This window comes from Melanotaenia boesemani, chromosome 2, assembly GCF_017639745.1.
Source record: "Melanotaenia boesemani isolate fMelBoe1 chromosome 2, fMelBoe1.pri, whole genome shotgun sequence".
Lineage (NCBI taxonomy): Eukaryota > Metazoa > Chordata > Actinopteri > Atheriniformes > Melanotaeniidae > Melanotaenia > Melanotaenia boesemani.
The window spans coordinates 10845518-10858835 of record NC_055683.1 but is presented as its reverse complement, the minus strand read 5'-3'; the positions used below and the strand labels follow the sequence as shown (position 1 = coordinate 10858835).

Here is a 13318-nt window from a genome sequence, read left to right as displayed (position 1 = left end):
CGCCTGTCTTTCTGTCTTAATGACCTTGCTTTCTAAGACAGAAAGATAGCAAGCCTGCAAGCTGCTTTCACAACAATGCGCCGTCACAGACGTGATCTGGCGTGTCTGTAGCCTGGCGAGTTACTATTAAAATGTTTACAAACCAATGCAAAAGATCAAGCTGGTCCGTTATAGCCTACATGGTGTATGTACGTCACTTGATGTGCAGATTAATCTGTGTAAACTTACACATATTTTTCTTGTATTAGGAGTTACCACTAATGTGAAAAGTCTGCAACCAGCCCACAGTGGCAAACCACTGAGACTGTTGAGGAAACGGTAACTACCGCTACAGAAACGGCAAGTGCCATTGTAGCAAGAGTGGCTGGCCTGGATCTTGGCGTCTCTCTCTCTCTCCCCGACCACACCCTCCCCTCGCCCTCCCTCTGCTTGTAGCCCTTAAGAACAACTGCACAAAACTGACGTTACTCCATCTGCGATCAACTAGTTTTACCTCACGTCAGGTCCCGGATGTATGGCACAAAAGTTTGAATTTCAGATCAGAATTTGAATGGAGAGAACTGAAACTGAACTATGAAAATGAATTAGGGAATGAATTTTTTCAAATATAAAAGTTTCAAATTTACCAATATACACATTCAAAAAACAAAGATTCAATATCAAATATGGTCATTTGGATTCAGTTTTTAAAGCAATTATTCAAACAGGCATATTCAGATTCAAATTGAATGATTCAAATTCAATTATAAAGAATTCAGATTCACTCCCCAGTGGCACAAAGTTTATCCCATAAATCTGGTCTATCACCCACCTAATGGACAATACAGGTGAACTATTAAATGATCCAGATTCCTGTAATTAACTGAAATTTCACTGCACAATTCAAGAGTATAATAAAGTTAAAAGCAGTTCCCATTACTGTGAGAAGAATGATCCAACAAACCAGGGTGCGTTCTGATATTCCAGTAGAACTGAAGCAGCTCTGGATCAGCGGCGACACTTGAACAGTTTGCACTTCAATAACATGTAATGGGGCGGCGCGGTTTCCACAACTAATCACACAGTCAGGAACCACGCCTCCCCCTCTCTGTTAAGTTCTTACTACGAATACCACAGGCCAGAGACGTGTCAAATAAAACAATACGGCTTTATTAAACAATACACTAATAACTAAAGATTAAAACAATCCAATGAAGCGGTAGCACTGTGGAAAAGAAAAGGAATCTACTGTCAGGGCTAACCCAGCCAGCGGCAGCTCCAACCCGCAACAGAAGGAAAGAGGGGTCCACGTTCTAAATCACCCGTGTAAACACTCACACTCACACTGCACTGCACGAAAAGAAACGTGGACCACCACCAGGGATGGGGCAGCCGCTGCAGGACCTGACAAAAGAAAAGGGGGAGGAACAATTAAAACACAAAAACCACAGTGCTACACTTTAACAAAACAAAAACACTCAAAACACAATTAAAGAATGCACAAAGATTAAAACTCAAAAAACCCATGCAACATAATTAGACACCAACATAGCATAAACACACAAAATAAACACGACTATTAAGATGGCCCGAGTCTGGTCCGCTGGTGAGTCCAGGTCCCGCAACCAGGCAGCGTCACGCCAGGTCGCAACGCTGTCTGTCCGCTCCACACCGGAGACAATCCGAGCAGGAAGACAGCCAGACGGATGGATGAAAACCCGGCAGAGCCAGAACAGCAGCAGCGCTCCCTCAGAGAGTGACGGCGGCGCACAGCCCAAGCCTGCCGCCTCTAAAAGGGAGCAGCAGAAATTACCCGGGAACTCCAACCCATCCATTGAGTTTGCAACAGCTGATACATACCGCTAAGTTGACACACACAGGAACCGAGACAAGCGTCAACGCCTCAGATCCCACGATTCGGCTGTCCAGTGATCTACAACGTGTACAAGAGTCAGCTGGCGGCCAAACGAGCAGGCAAGCAGAAAATTAAATGACCTACCGGAGCAGACATCCAGCCGAGCACACCGCATTCAGCAGAGCAGTCAGCTCTCCACACCCCAGCAGCCACTCACGCTGTGTGGAAGCCCGACCCTCCGTAAACAGCGTGCCACGACTACAGCTCCGCCACGCCAGCCACAACCACCACGGGAGATTGAAGGAAAAGAAGGCCGGCAGAGCAAACACATCCGCTGTTAAAAAGGCCTGTAACGCCGCCCACTAATCACGGTGGTAACCCAGGTTGTTGTAGCCAGACTGGCACTGCCACATAGAGGCCAGGAGGAAAACACCCTCCTGCCACAAACAGATTCATTGGAAACGGCTTAACAGCCACTATTACCCTTTCCACTTAAAAAGAAAGGACATTCTTAAGGACGATGATACAGAAACATCAGGAAAAGAAGGAAAAGATATTTGTCTCATCCACTTCTACCTACAACTAAAGAAGTGTCTTTTAAAATCCTAAATGGAATATTCCCATCACACAACTTCCTACATGAGAAATTTAACTTGGAGAACAACTCATGTGGATTCTGTGAGACAGAAATGGAAACAACAGAACTTATTTTTCTACTGCAAACAAGCGTATGAATCTCGGACGTCTTTCAAAGTGGCTTCACTCAGAAAATATCCCAGCGCCCCTCTGAATATGTGCTGAGTCACTGCTGGAACATTAAAGGAGAAGAACTTGGAATTTCTTGGGAATAACTTGATCTGCTGGCCAAACATTTTATTCATAGATGTAAATCTGCCAGAACTAAACCCACTTTAATGGTTGGAAGAATGAAGTGAAAATCTTCTCAGAATGTCTTTGTAGAAAATGAAAAGAAGCCAAAGACTTCTTTCCTGGATGGACTTGTTCATGTTACTAGACTGAGACCCACCTGCTGTTTGTTCTTAATCCCCTTTCTGTTCTCCTTTATGTTATTCCTCTGAGTTCAAGAGCCGCCTTAACACATAGAACACGGATAACATGGATATAGTGGCTTTTCCCACATGTTTGTAGACATGTTGTAAAGCAATAAAGCTTTATTAAAAGCAGCTTGTTTTCTGGTTCCAGACAGTAAAGCATGTTGGAAAGAAGGTGAGAACGATGTTCTGTGCAGAACAACTCATGAAATGAACATAGAAGGAAGAACATCGTTACTTAGTTTGAACCAAAGAAAAAAATGATGCACTTTTGTCAATCTTTATATTTTAGGAGGAAAATTCCACATTCATAAAAGTACATTTCACAATCCAACAGCAGCATTTAAGCTGTTTCTGATTGAAGCTGATTTTTACTTTAAGTCTCTAAAACTGATTTCTAATCAGAAATGCAGATCAATAATTAATATTCATTCACAGCTTTTCAGCCAATAAACTCTCACAAATACTATTATTATATATAGAATATTATGAAGTCTGTCACGCCAGTTTTTCTTTCATTTCTATTTCTACTTCTTTACTTTCTATACTTTATGTTATTTTCTACTTTATTTTTCCTCTTCATTCAGTTTCTTTCTTCATGTGCATCTTGTACAAACTGGACTGGATTTACTTTCACTGTCTGTTTATTGTTTGTCAGGTTTGAATAAAGCATAAAAACAATGAAGACACAAAGCCAATAATGTGAGACAGGTCCAGTTTCTCTGAACATCTGATGACGTTCAGCTTTAGTTTCACAGCAGTTCTCTCAGAGTTTCTGTCATACGTGTTGTTTTCTGCAGCCTGTCAGGATGTCTGATCACAGAGGAAGGCTGTGCTTCTCTGGTCTCAGCTCTGACCTCCAACCCCTCCCATCTGAGAGAGCTGGACCTGAGATACAACCATCCAGGAGACTCAGGAGTGAAGCTGCTGATGGCTGCACTGAAGGATCCACACAGACTCAGGTATGGAGAGGCTGCTGCAGCCACACAATGTCTGATAGAGGAGGAAGATCTGCAGACATTTTCTCTGTCCTTCACTCAGTCCTGCTTCATGCTGGATATGAGTGTTATATGAACCATCACACATGTAGGAGCCTTTTTCCTTTGCTCACAGCAGATATGTGAGTAGGAGAGTCTCCAAGGAGAACATCTGCAGGAACAACAGTGATAACTGTCTGTTACTCAGAGTTTCTTCAGTCTGGAAACATCTCTGCAGGTTAAAGGGACATTCTGTCATAGAAACATCTTTTCTGTCCTCTGACCCTGGATCAGACACAGAGATGCTCCAGGAAATGTTAGCTTAGCTTAGCTTAGCACAGATATTTATAAAAGCGTGTGAACAGTCATGTTCTTGTAAAGTTCTCTTTAGAAATCAGTCCATGTGGAAATGTGCACGTGTTGATCAGACCTGTATTCCTACCTCTGTATAGACACATTTAAACACATGATGGATGAAAAGCTTCCCATGAATGATGATGCTCAGTGATTCTCCCACTTACTGGAGGCTCCTGATGCTGAATCACAGCAACAGACCCACAACATGAATTTAGATGAGACACATATAGAGCAGGAAGTATTCTGGTCCCTGAAGACTCGTTCCCTCTAGATTCTTTCATTCATGTCGTCTTCTGTTGGTGCCGGTGCTCCGTGCAACGTCACACATGAGTGTTATTGCAGTTTTTATCAGTTTCCTTCAATTAGCTGCACACAGCTGATCACAATGATGGAGACAGTCAGTGGAGCCCCTCCCCCTGATCTGATCTGAAAAGAGGAGTTAGACAGGAAAACACAAGTTCTTTACTTCTTCATGCTCCTGAAGTCTGGCTTAGTGTTTGATGATCTGGACTCATAATGAGGACATGAATGAAAATGACTGAGAGAGTCACTGGATTTCTGTCCAGACTTTGTCACTTTACACTCAATATTCACTGAGCAGTCACATGACTTAAATGTAGGTTGTTTTACCAGAAAATGCAGCGTCATGCTAAAGATTTCAGACCTGCCGGTGGACTGGATTCCTTTGGGACTGGATCAGGAGTCTTCCTGTATCAGTGCTGCTGATCAGTGGTGTAAATAGATGATAAGGACCTACTGGAGCCACTAGGAGGCGGAGTAGAGCCCTACTGTCCCGTAGGAATGGACTGATAACCACTGATAATGCTGCTTCAGTCATGTGATAACGGCTGGATCGGGTGCTGGAGGAGGCGATGGAGATGGCAGTGTGTCTGTGTTGTGATGAAGATGATGATGTTACATCAGGTTTCCTGGTTAACGTGAAAGGACTCAGTATGTTCACAGCTGATGTTGAGGAAAGATGAGACAGACTTTCCCGAATCCTGTCACATCCTGTATTTCAGCAGCTGCAGCTCCATGTCTGACCACCAGAGGCAGTCTAACCTCTCCTCTTCACTCAGGACTTTAGAGCTTTGATGATCCCATGCTGCTGATTCAGTAATTACTAATTCAATCATCCATCAGATGATCAATCAGCTTCAATAACAGTGTAGATGTTGGAGTCAGTAGAAGCTGGTGATGTGGCTGCACTTCAAACTGGAAATGAATCAGCAGACTGGATCAGATGTGGAAGAAGTGTGGTGAGTTGATGCTGCTGATCCCTCTGATTTGTTCCTGCTTTAGAAAGAAATGTGTTTGTGTCCACACAGCAGCAGGATCTGCAGGAATAATGTGAGGGAACAAATCCTCAGTGTGATGATGAAGCAGCTGTTAGTGGTCAGTAGGAAACAAGCCGTCACAGCTCCAAACACACACATCATGGCCTCAAACAGAGTCTCTGACAGTCATTTAGCTTCATGTGCAGGAAAAGAACCACTTTAACATTTCCCAGCTGAGTCACAACAAAGAATCTGAGCCAATCTGCTCTGCAGAGGAGATTATTGTCAGAAGCTGATCAATAAGACTTCAGGGCAGAGAGAAGATGCAGCTCTTGGTTAGATCAGGAGTTTCTGCAGAGTTCTTCATCTGTGAAGAGATGAAAAGGAGAAGATGGTTGAAAGAAGAAACTGGGACTTCCACAAAGCAGTTTTCTTGGTGTGGGTGTGGACCAATCAGCTTCCTGATTCTGCTCCTTCTAGTCTGGAGATGCTCCAATCAGGTGGACGTGTCCAGATGTTGGACTGTTCCTTTGTCAGTGTAGAACAAAGTGTGTATGAGAGCCATGTAATGTCCATGTTAGCATGCTCTGACCCCCTCCTCCTTTCAGGGTGGAGCCTGCTGGAGAACCATGGTTGAGACCAGGAGGTCTGAGGAAGTGTAAGTGTGTTTTTCATTGGATTCATCACATTCAACCATCTTCACGCTGTCCCATCACTCATTCATCAGTCAGCATCAAAGTGTCAATAGATCAATAACTGCAGCTGGATTGTGTTTGTTCTCTCCATCAGATTCCTGTCCACTCACCATCCACATGAACACAGTGAGCAGAAACCTCAAACTGTCTGACAACAACAAGAAGGCGACATTTGTGGAGGAGCTTCAGTCATATCCTGATCATCCAGACAGATTTAACTGGTGGCCTCAGCTGCTGTGTGAAAATGTTCTGACTGGTCGCTGCTACTGGGAGGTCGAGTGGAGCGGAAACGTTTATATATCAGTAAGTTACAGAGAAATCAGAAGGAGAGGAGACATCGGAGACTGTTTGTTTGGATTAAATGATCAGTCCTGTAGTCTGAGATGCTCTGAGGATGAAGGTTACTCTGTCTGGCACAATTACATAAAAACACCCATCTCCTCCTCCTCCTCCTCCTCTGTCTCTAACAGAGTAGCAGTGTATGTGGACTGTCCTGCTGGCTCTCTGTCCTTCTACAGAGTCTCCTCTGACTCACTGATACACCTCCACACCTTCATCACCACATTCACTCATCCTCTCTATGCTGGATTTGGGGTCTGGCCCAGTTCTGGTTCCTGGGTGTGTGTGTGTTGAGTGTAAAGAGTGTGATGGTAGCAGAGAAACTCTGACTGGTGAACAGATAGTTCAGTCTGTACATGTCTGTCTCTTTCACTCAGAAACATCTTTTCAGATTCATGGATTCAATCAGTTTGTGTGTGAAACTCTTCTAAATGATTCCTTGGAAACTTCTTCCTCTTCCAGTCTTTTAAAGATGGAAGCTGTGCTTCTTCCAGGATCCACATGTTGTTTCCAGTCAAAGCTTCACACTGAATATCAGGATGTTGTGTTCACTTCATGTCAGCTGCAGTTAGTTCCACTTCATGATGCTGGAAATGAAAATCCTCCCAGTGTTTCACTCTTAGTTTGTTTGCTTCATTCTGTCTTTATTTGGACTTTCTCACATTTTCACATGTTGAATTAAAGATTCATTTTTACATCACAAATTTCATGTTTTGCTTCATTTTTCACCACAAATGTTTGACTTTCTACTTGAAACGTAGAATTTAAAGAATTTTTATTCAAACTTTCACATATAAATTTTATCTTTATTTTCATTCAGATTATTTTAGACTTTTTGTGAAAATATTTGATGTTTAATGAAAAATAAATATGATGTAATTTCTCTTTTATTTCAAGTCATGTGGTTTTGATATTTTATCTCAAATTTCATTTTATTTTTTATTTCAATCCAGTAACTCATTGGAATATTTAGATTTTTTCATGTTTTCCATCATGTTTAATTCTTTGTTTTGTTTAATAAACATTTAACTTTTATTCTGAGGTTGTTTTCATGAGAAGAAACGTCTTGTTGTACCTCGATGTTCTACCGAACGCTTCAGAAGGTCTTTGGTTCCTGCAGCTGTCAGATTTTTTAATGAACCTGCAGCTTTTTGTTTTTTTTGTTGTTTGTGTTGAACCATGTTTTTAGTATATTTACATATTTAAGTTTTAATCATGTTTTTCCTCTTTGTAAACATTTGAGATGTTTAGTGGCAAATAAATTTCCTTTAAAAAAGCTGATCTTAAATAAAATTTTCTTTCTGTTTTGACTTTTCCTGAATCTATTTCTTTATGATTGTTACAACCCAAATCCGGGGTGTGACTGGGTGCAACAAAGTTACGTCGGGACAAAGATGTAAAAGATGAATACAGCACATTTTATTTACACAAAACACGAAACATAGAATAAAACCTGGAACAAAGGAAAAACATGTGTTGGGGTTAGTGAAACTGCTGAAATAAATACACAAAGGAATTAACAAAACCCTATATAAAACCCACTGAGTGAAACCAAATGAAAATACAGAACTCGGTGTGAAAACCAAACCAAACAAAAGAGCAGCAGTTCCATAAACTAATGTGACATCTGTCACTAACAAAACCCTAACCTAGCCCAACACAACTTAAAACAAACAATAATGAAGGCAGAGTACACACTAGGAAGTGGCATAGCTAAAACTGAAACTGGATGTAAAACAAAAGGTAAGTCTAAACTACACGGTCTGTTCTACCGTCCCCCACTGGGAACACACAAACAGCCAGGACATGTCCTGCTGCACACTCGAACAGACCAACACCAAACAGACTACCAAAATAGCACAGCGGACACACAGTAAACCATGCCACCAATTATCTGCCATACTCAGAGACGAGGCCACCTGCGCTAATCAGCCTCGCTCCTACAACACGAACACAGTGCACAAGGTGAGGGGAAGCGGCCTGCGCCATTCCAGCTTCCCCTTCCGACTGGCCTCAGCTGCAGCCTTTTTAGCCTCAGCTCTTAACAAACTGCAGCCTGATAGGTCCAGACATGGCCAATCAGAGGAGCGGACACGGAGGTGTGCCGGCTCCAGCCAATCCGGGCAGCGCTCTAAGATCAACAATCAGCGTCAAAATGAGCTGCAGCTGCCAGCAATCGGCAGTGGCCGTAACACACCCCCCCTTAAGTTTCAAACTCCTCTCAAGGATTTTGAAAAAAAAAACACACAAAACGGCCAGCTCATTCCCCACACACAATCCAAAAGGCAGGGCATCACCCAGCCACCACCACACATACAAAGAGAGGCCAGCTCGTTCCCACCACCAAACTAAGAGGGCATAAGACACACACAAATCCCCCTACACACAACAGAAAGTGCGGAAACACAACTGCCTCACAAAATGGAAGGGAAACACAGCCACTACCACGTGCACAAAACACACAAACTAACAAAGCAGCAGTCCCCACACAAATAATGAACAAAACAAACCATCCGGCCACCATAAAACACCAAAAGGCCGATTGCGAGTCCACCTCCACATCTCAGAAAACGGGCACCAAGGACTAATATGCGGCTCCTCCCAGGAGGTGATCGAACACTGCCAGCCAGCAGCCACAAAGGGGAGAGGTGTCTATACACAAGCAGCTCATCAACGGAGTCCACCACTTTCTTCACCCACACTGCTTTCACGGGTGTCGACACACACAGAAAGCAGTGTGAAACGGAGGAGACCTGCAGGCACTCTTCCTGCGTTGCACTCCCGACAATCGGAAGGATTCCTTCCACATAATGGGTCACCCCTAGGCCAGAGCACCCTTTCAAAAAGCTGCAAATCCAACGTTCAGCCACCACCATATTTTCTCCCACACACACTCTCCGTGGAGCCATATCAGCCTCCAGGCGCCAACCTCCAAATCACAGAGATTGAAACTCACCACTCGGCATGAGACCCGCTTGGCGGTCTCCACAGGAAGCAGCCGGAAGGAGCCCTATCAAAATAATAGATTCTACCCACGTCCACATCCGTGACAAAAATGTCTGACTTATCCACAACGTAATAATAATCCCAGGAATCCTTCTAGGCAATATACAATACCTGAAAGAAGATCCCGGACGAGCCCCCACTTGTTACAACCCAAATCCGGGGTGTGACTGGGTGCAACAAAGTTACGTCGGGACAAAGATGTAAAAGATGAATACAGCACATTTTATTTACACAAAACACGAAACATAGAATAAAACCTGGAACAAAGGAAAAACATGTGTTGGGGTTAGTGAAACTGCTGAAATAAATACACAAAGGAATTAACAAAACCCTATATAAAACCCACTGAGTGAAACCAAATGAAAATACAGAACTCGGTGTGAAAACCAAACCAAACAAAAGAGCAGCAGTTCCATAAACTAATGTGACATCTGTCACTAACAAAACCTTAACCTAGCCCAACACAACTTAACAATGATGATGATGATGATGATCCTCCAGTGAACCAGTAGATGAGAGAGATTCTGTACTTTTCCCCCCAAGACATGAAGAAAATAAAACTACCAGCAGCATAATTTCAGGATGAATGTTATTGTGTGAGTTACATCAGCGGCTAATTTCCAATGAACAGGAGATGAATGAAAGTGGCCTCCAGTCAGGGCGACTATATTTCTAATCACATCATCAGGGTTTGCTGCCTGTTGACAGGCTGATCTGATCTGCAGTGATTTAATAACTCAACTGTTCAGGAAAAAGGGAGATGATATTAATAAGAACCTCAACCACTAAAACATGTTCATTCATGGTGAAGCAAAACTTCCATGTTTAAAATAGGGGAGACCAGGGATGGTTGTAACACTTTTTGCTACAACACCTGTAACTCATTGTATTTTTTAAATATAGTTCTCAAACTTTTATATGAAAAACCCACATTTGTTCACTAAAAAAGGCACCAATTCAAAACTCTGCAAGAATATGACAGACGTGGCATGTTAATGTCAAACACACGGTCGTCCTTTGTTACAACCTACCCCACTACCGGGTGTGGTTGTAACACATACTGGGGAGAGTCGTAACAATTACACAAAAGAAGCGTAAACAGATGCCACAACATATAATATGCTTCAAAAATGGATTTATTGAAAAGCAAAATCCAAACAAAATCTTTCTCTTTTACTGACTGCAGCTCAAACATTCAATGTTTAACTCAGGAGTGTGTGAATGTGTGTGTAAATAAGCCTACTTGAACAAACTTTAATAACAGTGTGGCAGCTTAATGAACAATCTGCACTTGTGTAAAAAGATACGTGTGTGATATCTAGTTTATATACTTTTTACATATAAAAACAAAGAAAAAAAACAGGGCCAGTGTGTCCATGTTTTCTTTGACTATGTTCTTATTCTGAATCACAATATTGACAAATGAAAGTTGGAAGCCCTGAAGGACGAGCTTGGTGGGTCCAAAGACTACATTGGGGACATTTTACACACACTTCCTTTGGCCTTGAGTTGCAAGACGGCTCCATGCAGATAAAACAAATGTTCTCAACATCTGAGGTCTCAGAATCTTCAGCATTACCTTTCAACACTTTTATTTTTTATTTATTTAGTTATTGGTGGTGGGGGGACACAAACACTGCTGCTTCTTCTTCTGCTTTTCTTTATTCTATTGTAGCTTACTCTGGGAGGATCACTGGATCCCTGGTCTCTCAGCTTCTGCAGTGATTTGCAGGATCTGTTCAGTGTTACATGAGAGATTCCATGTTCCTTTAAACACATGTGTTTATTTCCACAAGATTTTTAATGTAATTAAAATTTAAAGTAATTTTCATTATTAAACTGACACTGGTTATTTATGTGTTTAAGAGGCAACAAATAGTCAAAATACTTCAAAAATGTCTTTGACACACTTTATTATTCATGTTTAAATCATGTGAAACAAACAAACTGCACATTTTTGCTGCACAAATAACAAAAAAAAACTTGTAACTGTCTGACTGTACACACACATCATCTTCATCATGTGTCTCATCCTCTGATCAGCTGATCACCATCTTCTCCAGCCTTATGTGTCCTCTGGTCTGTAGCTGAAGCTTTCCTCTCCAGCATCAGGTGTCCTCTTCATGGTCTGTAGCTCTCCAGGGTCTGCATCCTGGTGGACTCCATCTCTGCTGCTTGCAGCGTCTCTTTCCTCAGCTGATCCGTCTTCTTCGTCTTGCAGACGTGCAGCGTTTGTGGGTGTAACTGATGTGTGTCCTAGAAGCAGGAATGGTGAACAATCTGAGCCTCCATCATTTCTTAAGCTGGGTGACCTGCAACCACATGTTTGGTGTTATTAAAAAACTAGTTAACGTTGGATGCTTCATTACATTTCACAATTTTAACCACTTAATCCAACCAGTTAACATCCCATCAGATCTCACAGAGCACTCTTGGTATTTACCTGCATCTCTAAAATCATTCACTCTGTGATGTTTTGATATAAGATGATTAAATAAAATAAACACTGATGAAACACAAACAGATGAACTCGTTTCTATTTCCCTCCCTCTTTGCCTCTAGTTTACCAGTGAAGTTATTCAATGTGAATATAGTGACTTTTAAAAGCCAAATAAAGTTTATTCATTAACATTACTTACACAATAAAAACAACAGCAACAACAAAAACTCTCCTTCTTCCTTTATGAAAATGCTGAGAGCAAACACACATGAAGGGAGATGGTGGTGAAAGTGATGTCCTTCCCTCACCGCTGTGACAGGGACCATCCAACGCCTCAGTTACATCCTCAACCTGCTGTCCAAAGCCTCTTTAAAAGTGGGAAACTCAACAAATCTAACATTGTGGCGACTTTTCTACCTTTTATGTAGTGTGACTTAGTTTGGCATTCTTTCACACAACACGAGACTCCCATTTTATCAAAGATTATAACGCAGCAAAGACATGAACAGTCATTTACAAGGAGGATGCAACCAACTAGAGATGTGACGTTCATGAACGAATCGATTCTTTTAAACTCTTTTAAATGAACGATGGGAACCGATTCACAGCTGTGAGCCGGTTATTTGTGAGACATTCTTTTTATATACAAATTTTTGACACTGCCTTCATCAAATCAAATCAAACTTTATTTATAAAGCGCTTTTCATGCCATAGGCAACACAAAGTTCTTTACATGATTATAAACATAAGAATAAAAACACTCAATGAAATCTTTCACACAGTCACACACACACACACACACGTATACACACACACACCAAGCCCAATCACCTCACCCCCCTTCCAGCTAAAAATGACTGAATGAACGAATAAATGAATAAATAAGTAAATAAGTAGTAGTTTGAGTAAAATTAAAATAAAATAAATAACATGTGTGACATAGAAGTCTGATGTCCAACACGCTCCATTCATGTGAAGAATCTATGGACAGAGAGTATTGTTTGGAAATAAATACTGTGATTTCTATCCAAAACATTTACTAGAATTTACACTGACTGCTCAGGTTTATCCTTTTTTATCTATATTTTCCTGTAATTATTTAATCCTATATAGTAGATTTTATATAGGTACATATTTTGATTGTTTGTCATTCTTATATATTGTGACATTTTGTAAGATATTGTGAGAACGAGCCAGACTTTTGAATGGCTCTTTGAAAGGAACGTCTCCTCAAGATCCGGCTCCCTTCAAAGAGCCATAAATCCCATCTCTACAACCAACATGGCGCTGGACTGCGGCTATCCCGAGTGTGACGTCAGCTGACACAGACGGTTGTATCGT

At 41.7% G+C, this 13318-nt stretch overlaps 1 long non-coding RNA gene across 1 annotated transcript; it reads right to left on the bottom strand.

The window, feature by feature from the left end:
• Nucleotides 1-1476: 1476 nt before the first annotated feature.
• LOC121655285 lies at nucleotides 1477-2148 on the bottom strand. Its single transcript, XR_006013131.1, has 3 exons — nucleotides 1979-2148; nucleotides 1840-1912; nucleotides 1477-1768 (listed from the first exon to the last, which is right to left on the bottom strand). It is a non-coding gene; the product is annotated as an uncharacterized LOC121655285 (long non-coding RNA).
• Nucleotides 2149-13318: the final 11170 nt, after the last annotated feature.